The sequence below is a fragment of the Bactrocera latifrons genome, unplaced genomic scaffold (genome assembly GCF_001853355.1).
Source record: "Bactrocera latifrons isolate USDA-ARS-PBARC rearing strain unplaced genomic scaffold, ASM185335v1 scaffold_183, whole genome shotgun sequence".
Classification (NCBI taxonomy): domain Eukaryota; kingdom Metazoa; phylum Arthropoda; class Insecta; order Diptera; family Tephritidae; genus Bactrocera; species Bactrocera latifrons.
In genome coordinates, this window is record NW_017535330.1 from 211,867 (window position 1) to 222,384 (window position 10,518).

Below are 10,518 nucleotides of genomic sequence, written 5' to 3' on the forward strand. Positions count from 1 at the left end.
AAATGGAGAAAATCAAATCATATTGATCAAAAGACGACCAGAATGAGGATGAATTCAGGGAAAAGTAATTTTTTACATGACAATGCACACACATACAACAAAAAATTAGCTCAGGATACAATCAAAGTACTAGGCTGGGAGCTGCTATACCCACGTCGTATTCACCAGACTAGGCTCCTTTCGATAACCATTTGGTTTCATCTACCTACGCAGAAGTCGAAAATTGGGTGTTTKATGGGTTTGCTTCAAAAGATGAATATTTGTATTGGCAAGGTATCCAAGGTATCCAATTGGAGATTTCGAGAGTAGCCAGGTGMTTCTTCACCTGGTCTTTCCAACGAACTAGAGATCTTTCTCTTCATCTGCTTTTCCGGCGGGTACTGCGTCGAATACTTCCAAAGYTGGAGTGTTTTCATCCATACGGGCGATATGACCTAGCCAGCGTAGCCGGTGCCTTAGTTAACAATGAGCTCATTCAATCGAATGCGATTTTCGCCGTTGCCAATGCGCAAAGAACCAAAAATCTACCTCGGAACCTCTTTSTCTTAAAGACTCTTAACGTCGACTCATCAGATGTTGTTATCGTCTATGCCTCTGCACCATATCGCAGGACGAGAATAATGAGTGACTTATAAAGGTTGTTTGATCGTCGGAGAGGACTTTACTTCYCAATTGCCCACTCCGATTTCGAGGCTGACATTGTTGTTGGTGTYAATACTGATTCCAAGATAGACGACAGTTTCTATGACTTCGAAGTTAYGACTGTATGAAGAAGTCGCACGATAGGGAGTCGCCTTGTCTGAAACCGCGTTTATTATCGAACGGTTCGGAGAGGTTCTTCCCAACCCTAACGATCCTTTTGATATTGCTCAACGTCAGTTTACACAGCTGTTCACAGAAGCTTTGAAATTGACGAAGAGGTTTTGTGTGTCTTCTTTTCASGGGTTTKTTCCAAKCCTTGGTCTTTAATATATCACAMAATACGCTCGATAGAATCTCATATTCAATGATGAAGAGGCTTATCGCATGGTATTTGTCGCAGATTGTGGGATCTTTCTTTTTCTGGATTGGACAGAGCACACTTAAGTTCCAATTGTTGGGCATGCTTTCGTCCGATACGGGTTATTTATTTTCGAACTTTTTCATGATCTGGCAATGGAACATATACTTCACCGTCATCGATTGGGGTTCGCCTTCTACTGGCGTTATGCTTTTACTGCCATTGAGCAGGCTGAAGAAGTGCTCCCTTCACTATTTTATTCACTAGTCACTAGATATCCTCTGGGGTTATACAAGAGTATGCTCCGGTCCTTTTGTTAACCGCCGCATCCTTCGTAGAATTTTCGAGCATAATTTATGTCAGACAGCTTGTCGTTTTCACGCATTTCGGCCTTTCTCTTTTTTTTGTCTGCAAAAGGCTTTTCGCTTTCTACTTCTCARTGTTTATCCCATCCCGTACGTGTTGTGGTCAATTGTAGCTTTGCAAGGTAGGCAGTATGTTTTCTCTCCACTGTGACACGGCACTCTCATTTCATCAGCTGTGCGTTTGCTTTTTCCGAAAATCAATAGTTYTGTTGCAGATGTACATAAGGAGCTTGAAATGCCATATTAAAGTTCTTTTATACCAAGTTGCTGTAAGAGAGCAGGAGTGCAAGTCGAGTAGAAAGTTTTTCGGCTGTCGGTTATGATTGCAGCTTCTCTCCGTCGAACCTTAGTGGTCTGATGCTATGTTAGGACCCCGGAGCGTACCTATAAAACCCTTTAGACGTGCCTGCCGTCTATCACAACGTGATCGGTCTGGTTGGAGGCATTTCGATTCTGAGACAGGCAGGTAGCTTGATGAGTTTTTCTATGATGGAATCTAGTATCACARATAACCATATTTCAGTACCCGGCAAAGCCCATCAGCGTCAACCTATTTGGGGATGTTTCATCATGGAGGCTGAATTTACCACCCGTTGTGCCAAAGATACCTTTTTTGACCACCCTAGCGGCTGGACTAGCGTCCAGCGGCAGCGGCATATTCTTAATTAAGGGACCGCACATTCCAGRTGCATGCCCTGGCTTGAGCCAATAGTCATTTTTGGCCACTTCCAAGTGAATAGCGCTCAGAGAAAAAAGTTTGGAAATTTCAAATTCGGATATTTGAGGCCTTATCGTTATGTAAAATAAAATATAATATAAGTTTTGTTTTGGCTCATTAAAAGCCACGGTATTTGCCAATTAGGGCGGAGGTTTCCAGAGAGTGAATTAATTTTACTAGACCTATTCATATAAAATCAGTTATTCCGTTTCAATTCATTAGCGTGTTTCGCTACATCCGTCCCCACATGTGTACATATATACAAAGCTACAAGTATTTAAACATTCAACAGGTGTGATGTGCGATTGCGTGGTYAGATAGCTTGAAATGAGTATTCGCTACGATAATTAAATTTTATTGCTCTTGCCTGCTAGACAACTTTGTATTCTTTGATGTAGTAATTGTTCGATTACACTCAATGTGACAGTCGTTGAGCTTTATAAGAACTTTTCTTCTCTAAAATAAAAGATCTATATTCGGTGGGAGCAAACCGCGGACCCATCGCGGAATTCGGAATTTGGAGTGCAACCCACCTCAATAATTGGAGAAATCTGTGAACATAACCTCGACTTTTTATCCACTWTGGCGTGTTTTTTCGGCACACTTTATAGATCTGTTCTTTTCAGACACAATTATCTCATCTCTAAAAACGTTTGTAATAACATTACTGACCGTAATTTAAAACCTTGTGGTTCTAAATGTTCACAATACTCACACGCACACATCAAATAAAGCGTTGATAATTCTCCGCTGCGACAGCTGTCTCATAATCGTCATCATAATCGCGTTATGTTTGTATAGAGTTTATAGGATTCTGTATTTCGTGTTTAACAATATCAGTAACTGTAATTAAAAGAATTGTGGTCAAAAATGTGCGCAATACACACACCCATTCAAATAAAACGTTGATAATACTCCGCTGCAGCACTTGTCTTATAATCTTCATAATCATCACGTTGTGYTTCTATAGTAATTATAGGTTTCTGTATTACGTGTTTTTCTCTATAGAATATTACACAATCACCATCATTATACCCACGTGTAACAAGATATCCATATACACGCATATTTGTTTATTTATAAAAAGCTTATGTATATTTTACAATTGGAAAGTAGATAAAYTATGATATTTGATATCTAGATCTAAAAACTTGCACACGTTCAAATTTATCGAACGATTATAGCATTTAGCTGCCAAATAAACAATTTGACTCCAATCAAAACCAAGTTCTTGAATTTTTAATTTGCGAAGGATGTTATAATTCGGCTATTCCGCTAAAATTGTGTGTGTGTTTTTTTTTAACTTGTTTGTGTTCATATGTTTATGTTATATGTATAATCTTGCATACAGTAGGGTTCATTAAAAAATTGCTAAAAACCAATTTTTTTAGATGATCGTACTAGGTTTATCCCTTAAGTATCGACTGACTTCTTCCAAGTGTTTTGTCTCATTTTCTTAGTAAGATTCCTCAGTTATTTCAAATTGACTTAACTTTAACACGAATATTTTGAGCGAGTAATAGGTGTGTTAAAGAGAAAATGCCTACATGTGATACAGATGAGGTACATATCTTATTCTGTATTAAAAACTGATCTTTCTATCTCCTTCAAGTTATAATACATACATACATATACTGTATAAGAACATAAACTTCAGTTGCATCTGCTTCATTTTAGGGGTTATATCCACTCGTAATTTTGAAACATCATATTTTGAATGTATATATATTAGAGAATTTGTTTTGCAAATTTCAAAGTAATCTGGTAAATAGTTTCRGAGTATTTGTAAAGACGTCTCCGAGCGTTTGAAAGTAGGCGKAACCGTAACCCGGATTAGCARCAAAACTTTAAATGCGTTTTTCTCCAAACGATGTTTTTAAAGTCGGTKAAGAAAGTTTTTTCGAAACGGCTTGAAGGATTGAAATTTTCACAGGAGCTTCTTAGATGCTTTTGTCAGGTAATGATCGAAGAAATAAAGTTGCTGATAAAAATTTCTAATGTCATTTTAAAGTGTAAATTTCCAAGCCAAATATTTTTTTGTTGGGAAGCCGCCATTTTGTATACAATCAAAATTTTGACCATTTCTGCGATCATTAACTGTATTTATCTATTAAATGTAATCCTTTGGTTTTTTATTTCAGATAATTTGGATGAGAGATATCTTTTTCACTACCTTTTGTGAAGGACTTTCATGAGATCTTCTACAGGAACGACGGAACCCAATATTTTGATTAACAAAATATGAATTCTTAAAATGCGTTAAATTCGCTAAATGTTCGCATATTTTATGTATATATTCAATAAAAAACCTCTCCAGAAAAAATTAACAAAAAAAATGTTTAACTTACAAGTGCATATAATCACTTTATTTTTCAAGGAATACTTGTAGTAGCACATCATCCGTTGAAACTTCTGTCAATTAGCGCCAGCTCGCCACCTGATTAATACCTACAGAATCGGACAAAACATTTGCAACAGGAATATGGAAATGAAAATACAGTCGATTACACAGAAAATAATTGTCGGAGACTTACTATTTTTATTTTATTATAAATATTGGATATTAATTAATCTAAACAAAGCAATTTTAATAATATTTTTCGGCTTATTTGTTTAATGTATGTATATAAAAAACGAAATAATATACATATATATTCAATAAGACAAAACAATGCAACTCAAAGAAAACTGTTCCCAATTTTTAAGAAAATAAAAGAAAAACTTTGTACTTTGYATCAAACTCATTACTCTCAATAACTGCTTTGCATCGCAGCGGCATTGAAGCTATTAGGTTATCCACTATGATTTGGAGTAWATTCTTTTATTCAATTKGTTTATAATTTCCCATAAACTTTATATGGGATTAAGGCCTGGGGACTGTTTCATCCACTTTATTCCTCTGTAACCACGATTTTGGGACCTATGCCATATGCTTCGGGKCGTTGGCCTGGTGGAAGACACACTTAAGTGACATTTCCCAATCAGCATGTGGCAACATTACGGATTTCATAATGTCTCTGTAAACGTACCGATCCAAGCTACCATTAATACCACGAAGCGGCCCCAAACGAGAAGCAGAAAAGCATCCCGAGACAATAACATAGCAACTATGTTTAACCGTTTTTAGACAATAGAAATTTTTCAAGATTCCTATTATTAGATGGGCGTCGAACGAAACTCTCGCCATCACTTCCTACCATCACGAAATAGTTTTCCACTTGCTTATTGGCCATTTTTGACGATTTTTTGCGAACACAATAGTTTTAGTTGGTTACGTTTACTAATAAGCGGTTTCTTCGCTGGTSGGTAACTGTGTAAATCAGCGTTATTTATGAACCACCGTTCTTGAGTATATTGGTAACCCAAGCTCCTTTACCAATTGCRGCTCTTACAATTGAGCTGCCAGTTTTTTCATCAGTTTTTCTTRGTCGGCGACCCCGATGCACTACTTCCTAATAAAGTTCGAAATTGTTTGTAAGACTAATGACTTGTGAAYTCTGTACTTTATAGAAATTTCTGTTTGAGAAGTTCCGTTATTATATTCATCAATAACACGTGCTCGGAGTGCTTCACCGAAGTTATTTAGAGCCATTACTTTTTTTTGTAAAAAAATTTAAACTTAAAACGTGTTTTCGCAAAAATTCAGAGCAGAAATTATGCTCAGTAAATGTTCCAATTAATTCACACTCAATACCGTTAGAAGAAGATACGAACCAAGAAGAAAAGAAACGAACAAAACRGAGTTGCAATTGTTTTGTCGCGACTGATTGGTATACATTTGAAATTGTTTTCAAATATAACCGGCAAAATAAAAAAGATCGCGATAAACATTGCAAAATATGTAACTTCAATRCTCTAAATTTAAAATCAAGAAACMAAAAGCATTTCGAAGGAAAAATGACATTGTAAGACAAAAATATCTAGAACTTCGCTCTAGTTGCAAATGTTTTGCCCGATACTGTATATTATCAAATAGGCCTGACTTCACATATTTAGGTMGTTTCGCTTACTTTTGTTTATGTCGAAATACGACCTTTAAATGGCGCCATATCCAGCTATTCTTTCCGTTGTTTATCAGCTGATATCTCTTCAACAAGTTTCATTCAATTGCGTACGACAACAGTTAATGAGTTACATAATTACCGGCGGGTAACTGTTGATATGATGAGTTTATAAGAGAGTGGGTAGTKGCAAGCATTGATCTCTTACGTGAGCAGTTTTTATTTACATTTACTCRTGTTGGTCGTCAATGTATTTCTCTGTTGATTTTGTTAACAGTTAGTAAGCTTACAAAGCAAGTTAAAAAGACAATGTGTAGTATGGAATAACGTTAACGTRTAAATAAAGCCAAGTTAAAGTTCTCAAATTTTTATGTTATATGGTAGTGAGAAAGATTTTAACAACAAATTAATTGTGGAACGAGCAAGCTCGAAACACTACGGTAAGRTTTTAAAATGTGTATATGCTGGCATAACTTTCATAAAAATTGATTAGCGGTTCAATCTTTCTCCGTATTCATGAAGGAGATTTACTACCAAGGATGATGATAATATATTTATAATCCTCTAAGTAGCTATTAAGATAATTATATATGTATGTACTACCAACGTTTTCATATATATGAACAATAGTAAATATTGAAAATGTTAGAGCATATTTTGAAATTTTTAACTAAAATTTTTATTATATGGTATTGCCTGAAGAGATTTATATTATATATATCAGAGATATAAAAGGTAATTTCTCCGTTTTTCGAAGTACGCCTCCAAATTTAAAATATTTGCCTTCGAATCAAACATTATGGTATGAAAGTTGCTAAAAAGTAAAAATATGGACATATAAAAAATATTTCTGTTAGATCTTCGAAAAAATACTTTTCTACGTACATCTTAATCACAAATTGGTTTGATACATGCTATTTAAAAATTAAAATAATTTGTTTTCGAAACATTGGGAACACTTCACATTATTTCATTCAGTTGTCAGTGTCACATAATGGATCTTAAGGACTTGAAAATCCATGTCTTCAATGGCCTCTAARGAGGAGAGATTCCGAGTTCGCATACTCTCGTCCCACAACCTGAAGTCAAAATTATTTTAAGTAGCGAGCTTCTTCGAAATTTCAATTTGTACATTTTTGTTAACACTTTGAAGGAAAAAGCCCTATTTTTTATAAAAATAGCAATTGACTTATTATCGTGAAACAAAATTAAGAAAATGTATGAGGCGCTCCAACTTTGGAAATGTGAGTTGTTAACTTTTGAATCTGATGTAAAATGTTAGTAAAAGGAGTATAAAAATTTCTAMTTACTACGTCAATTTTGCTAGTATCGAAGTATTTAATCATGCACATATGTTTATTACAGGGGTTCAAGCGCCTCTCCAGGCAGTTTTAAGAGATTACAAAGCCACCACTTGGCAATAGAAGCTCAAGAAAATAAGAGATTGTAGTGTGTGAGCGTCAAAAAATATTTTTGGACGAAAGATGGCAAAAGTCTTTCGTTTTCTGCTTTATGGAACTCTCTTATACACATCTAGATGTGTATAAGAGACAGGCTTTAAGAGATTACAAAGCCACCAATTGGCAATAGAAGCTCAAGAAAATAAGAGATTGTAGTGTGTGAGCGTCAAAAAATATTTTTGGACGAAAGATGGCAAAAGTCTTTCGTTTTCTGCTTTATGGAACTCTATACAAAAAAAATATAATAAAATAATGTATACATATGTATATATAATACACATATAATACTTTCAACAAGAGGTCTTACAGAMTACCACAATAGGTACCACTGTAGATAAAGTTATGTATTATAAGTTGTTGCAACAGTTTAAGCCTCACTTGTCTTACTGTTACTGCTTGGTTTGGTCTGATTTATAACGGTATACACTTTTAAGCTGCTCACTAAACTGGAAACCGTTTGTATTCATTTTAACAAAAAGCTCACTCAAAGACTGTTACCCAATCAGAGTAAACCAAAGCAGAGCGCAGAACTCAGCATCAGTGTGCTCTTTATTTTTTATTGTCTAACCGTTGATCGACTACTTTTTGGGGGGCATGTTTTTATTAAAAGTTTATTTAGTTGCACATTGTTGGTGTGCGCATGTGTCTGTGTGTTAGCTTTGTGGGAGCGCTGAATTGCGCTTGGCCTTCGTTGGTTGGATCAGTTGGAGCTACACAGCGTCGTCGAGCGGTTCGTTGCTGCGAATGTGCGGTTGCGCATTGACAACAGTTACGAAAATAATATTTTGTTGTTGCTAGCTTATTTTGGTACTATACAGAGCGTGTATTTCCGCAAAGAACTCCGAAAATTACGGGAAAAGTGACTAATTATTGGTGGTTTATTTATAGCGGCGCGCAACAAGTGTTTCTGGTATTGCAGACAATAAAAGTGCATTTACATTTTTTAAGAAAATTCCATTCTGCTTATGTTGTTGCAACAACTTTKGTGCTGTGTAAATTTGATTTTCTTTTATTCGATTTTTCACTTGCCTTTGTGTATATTTATAAGTAAATACATACATATACATATGTATGYATGTATATCTATGTATATGCCTGTGTGGATTCGCAAGTTGCGTGCACGGCGAAGTTAAATAGTTTTTTGTTGTGTTTATCGCAGTCACAAAATTTGATTCTTACCGTTAAGCTGTTCAATTACTTTGCATATCGTGGCAAAGTTGCTTTTGTATACACGTGTTGTTGCTGTGTTAGTACAATGAAATCGTAAACGCATGTGCAACATTTTGGCTCGAAGCGTAGAAACATTTGGCACAACCATAAATCACAAGCTTGCCTCGGTGCCAACAGCAACAACAAGAACAACWACTATACTTATACGCCTGTTAACCGTGTGGTGATATTGCAAGGTAATTGACCCAATTTGTGTTTGGCAGTGCTTTATGCTTTTAATCTGACTTTGCTTGCTTAGCTTTGTGTGTTGATTTTATTTATTTCTTTTTTTTTGTTGTCGTCTGCGATTGTGTTGCCGACCGTTCGTGGGACAATGAGCATTACGTGCATACGTATTTTGTTTTATGACTCTGTATTTTTTGTATTTTTCAAGATTTTTATACGCAGCAGAAGATAAAAAACTAAACRGATTCACAAAAAAATCAAATAACCAAAACAAGTTTGAAAATTCTGCCTCGAAGATCTTAACCATTTCCTGTTGTTGATTACGCAAAAGTTAGTGATTTCAGTAGTACCTGTTGTTTATTGAAAGTGAAAGCTGTCGGTGAATATGTGAATCTAGAAAAATCGATTATCTSTTTCGCTTTAAGTTCAACCGTCATCAAAGTCAACCAAGTTTCTTTTTGAACTCGATGGAATCTCCGCCAAAATTTACCTCGAGTGATCAAATCTGAAATTAATGATTTAAATTACCGATATTCGTATACACAAATCGAAGTATTGTTTTCTTTCATAATATCTTTAGGCCTGGCTACAACATGGCATAATGCTGTAAATAATTTAGTCGTTTTCAAGTAATTCTGGGAAAACCGATAATTTCTTAACCCAAAAGCAAGAAATGTAATCGTCTTAAAAATCATTGAGAGAATGAATTCTGTGATGAGCGAATATTTGGTCATATGGTTAAACGCTAAAGTTTTTATCGATGAAGTAATGGTTTTACAGCTTAAGGCTTGTTGTCCGCTGCAACCACCCTGCACTGATACGATTGACTTAAGAATCCAAAACTTCACGAATCGTTTGTAGATTCGGTTCACCATTGTTATTAACGTGGTGTGCATCTTTATTTTAAAAATAAAATGTTAATTTGAGATGCTATAATTCCCTTTGTACAAAAAATTCCATGATATTTTGATCAGCCAGTTTCTATGGCGGTTCTAAGGAATGGTTTCTATACAGAAATTGGATGATCATTTATATATCCGACGTTTTTTTCTGGGTRTTACATACTTCTTGTCTCAGTTTAGRGTAAAAAAATTATGCACAAATAAGCTTTCGATGTGTGATCCCCATCATACYATATTTTTCTCCAGAATTGTATGCGTTCGAAATAAAATATGCAATAATTTTGATTACATATTAAATACCACCCGTTATGGTGAAAATGTGTATAATCACTGCTTTGCAGCGCTCTGATCTAAAGAGCAAATCAAATCAGTTGAWGTCCAACATTTTCCCTCAGAGGAATACTCACCTTCAACGTGGTGTGATGCGAACAGTGTGAGTCCTTGCAGATTAAACATGAGTAAAATGTTCTTTAAGTAAATAAATTTATTTGAAAAAGTCAATGCTTTACCACCCGAATTACAACTATTTATATTATAAATAACACAAGTCTACAAATAAAAAGCGAAAAAAATCAACTGTCTTGGCTATGCGTGCATCGTTATCTTTGAAGGTACCTAAGTTTGAATTAGAAGGTAAAAAAAAAAACATCACGTACGGTTTTCCAGTTACATCAAAA

At 35.2% G+C, this 10,518-nt stretch overlaps 1 protein-coding gene across 5 annotated transcripts in view; it reads left to right on the forward strand.

Moving 5' to 3' along the window:
• Window positions 1–8,263: 8,263 nt before the first annotated feature.
• Window positions 8,264–10,518, forward strand: part of LOC108967332 (protein rolling stone) — a 24,784-nt gene continuing 22,529 nt past the window's right edge. For 3 of the 5 annotated variants that reach the window (XM_018930662.1, XM_018930661.1, XM_018930659.1), the window contains exons 1-2: window positions 8,264–8,536; window positions 8,704–8,950. The gene's annotated coding sequence lies outside the window, so the exon portion shown is untranslated. The remainder of the gene's footprint in view (window positions 8,537–8,703; window positions 8,951–10,518) is intronic. The other 2 variants (XM_018930660.1, XM_018930664.1) reach the window with 2 other exon arrangements.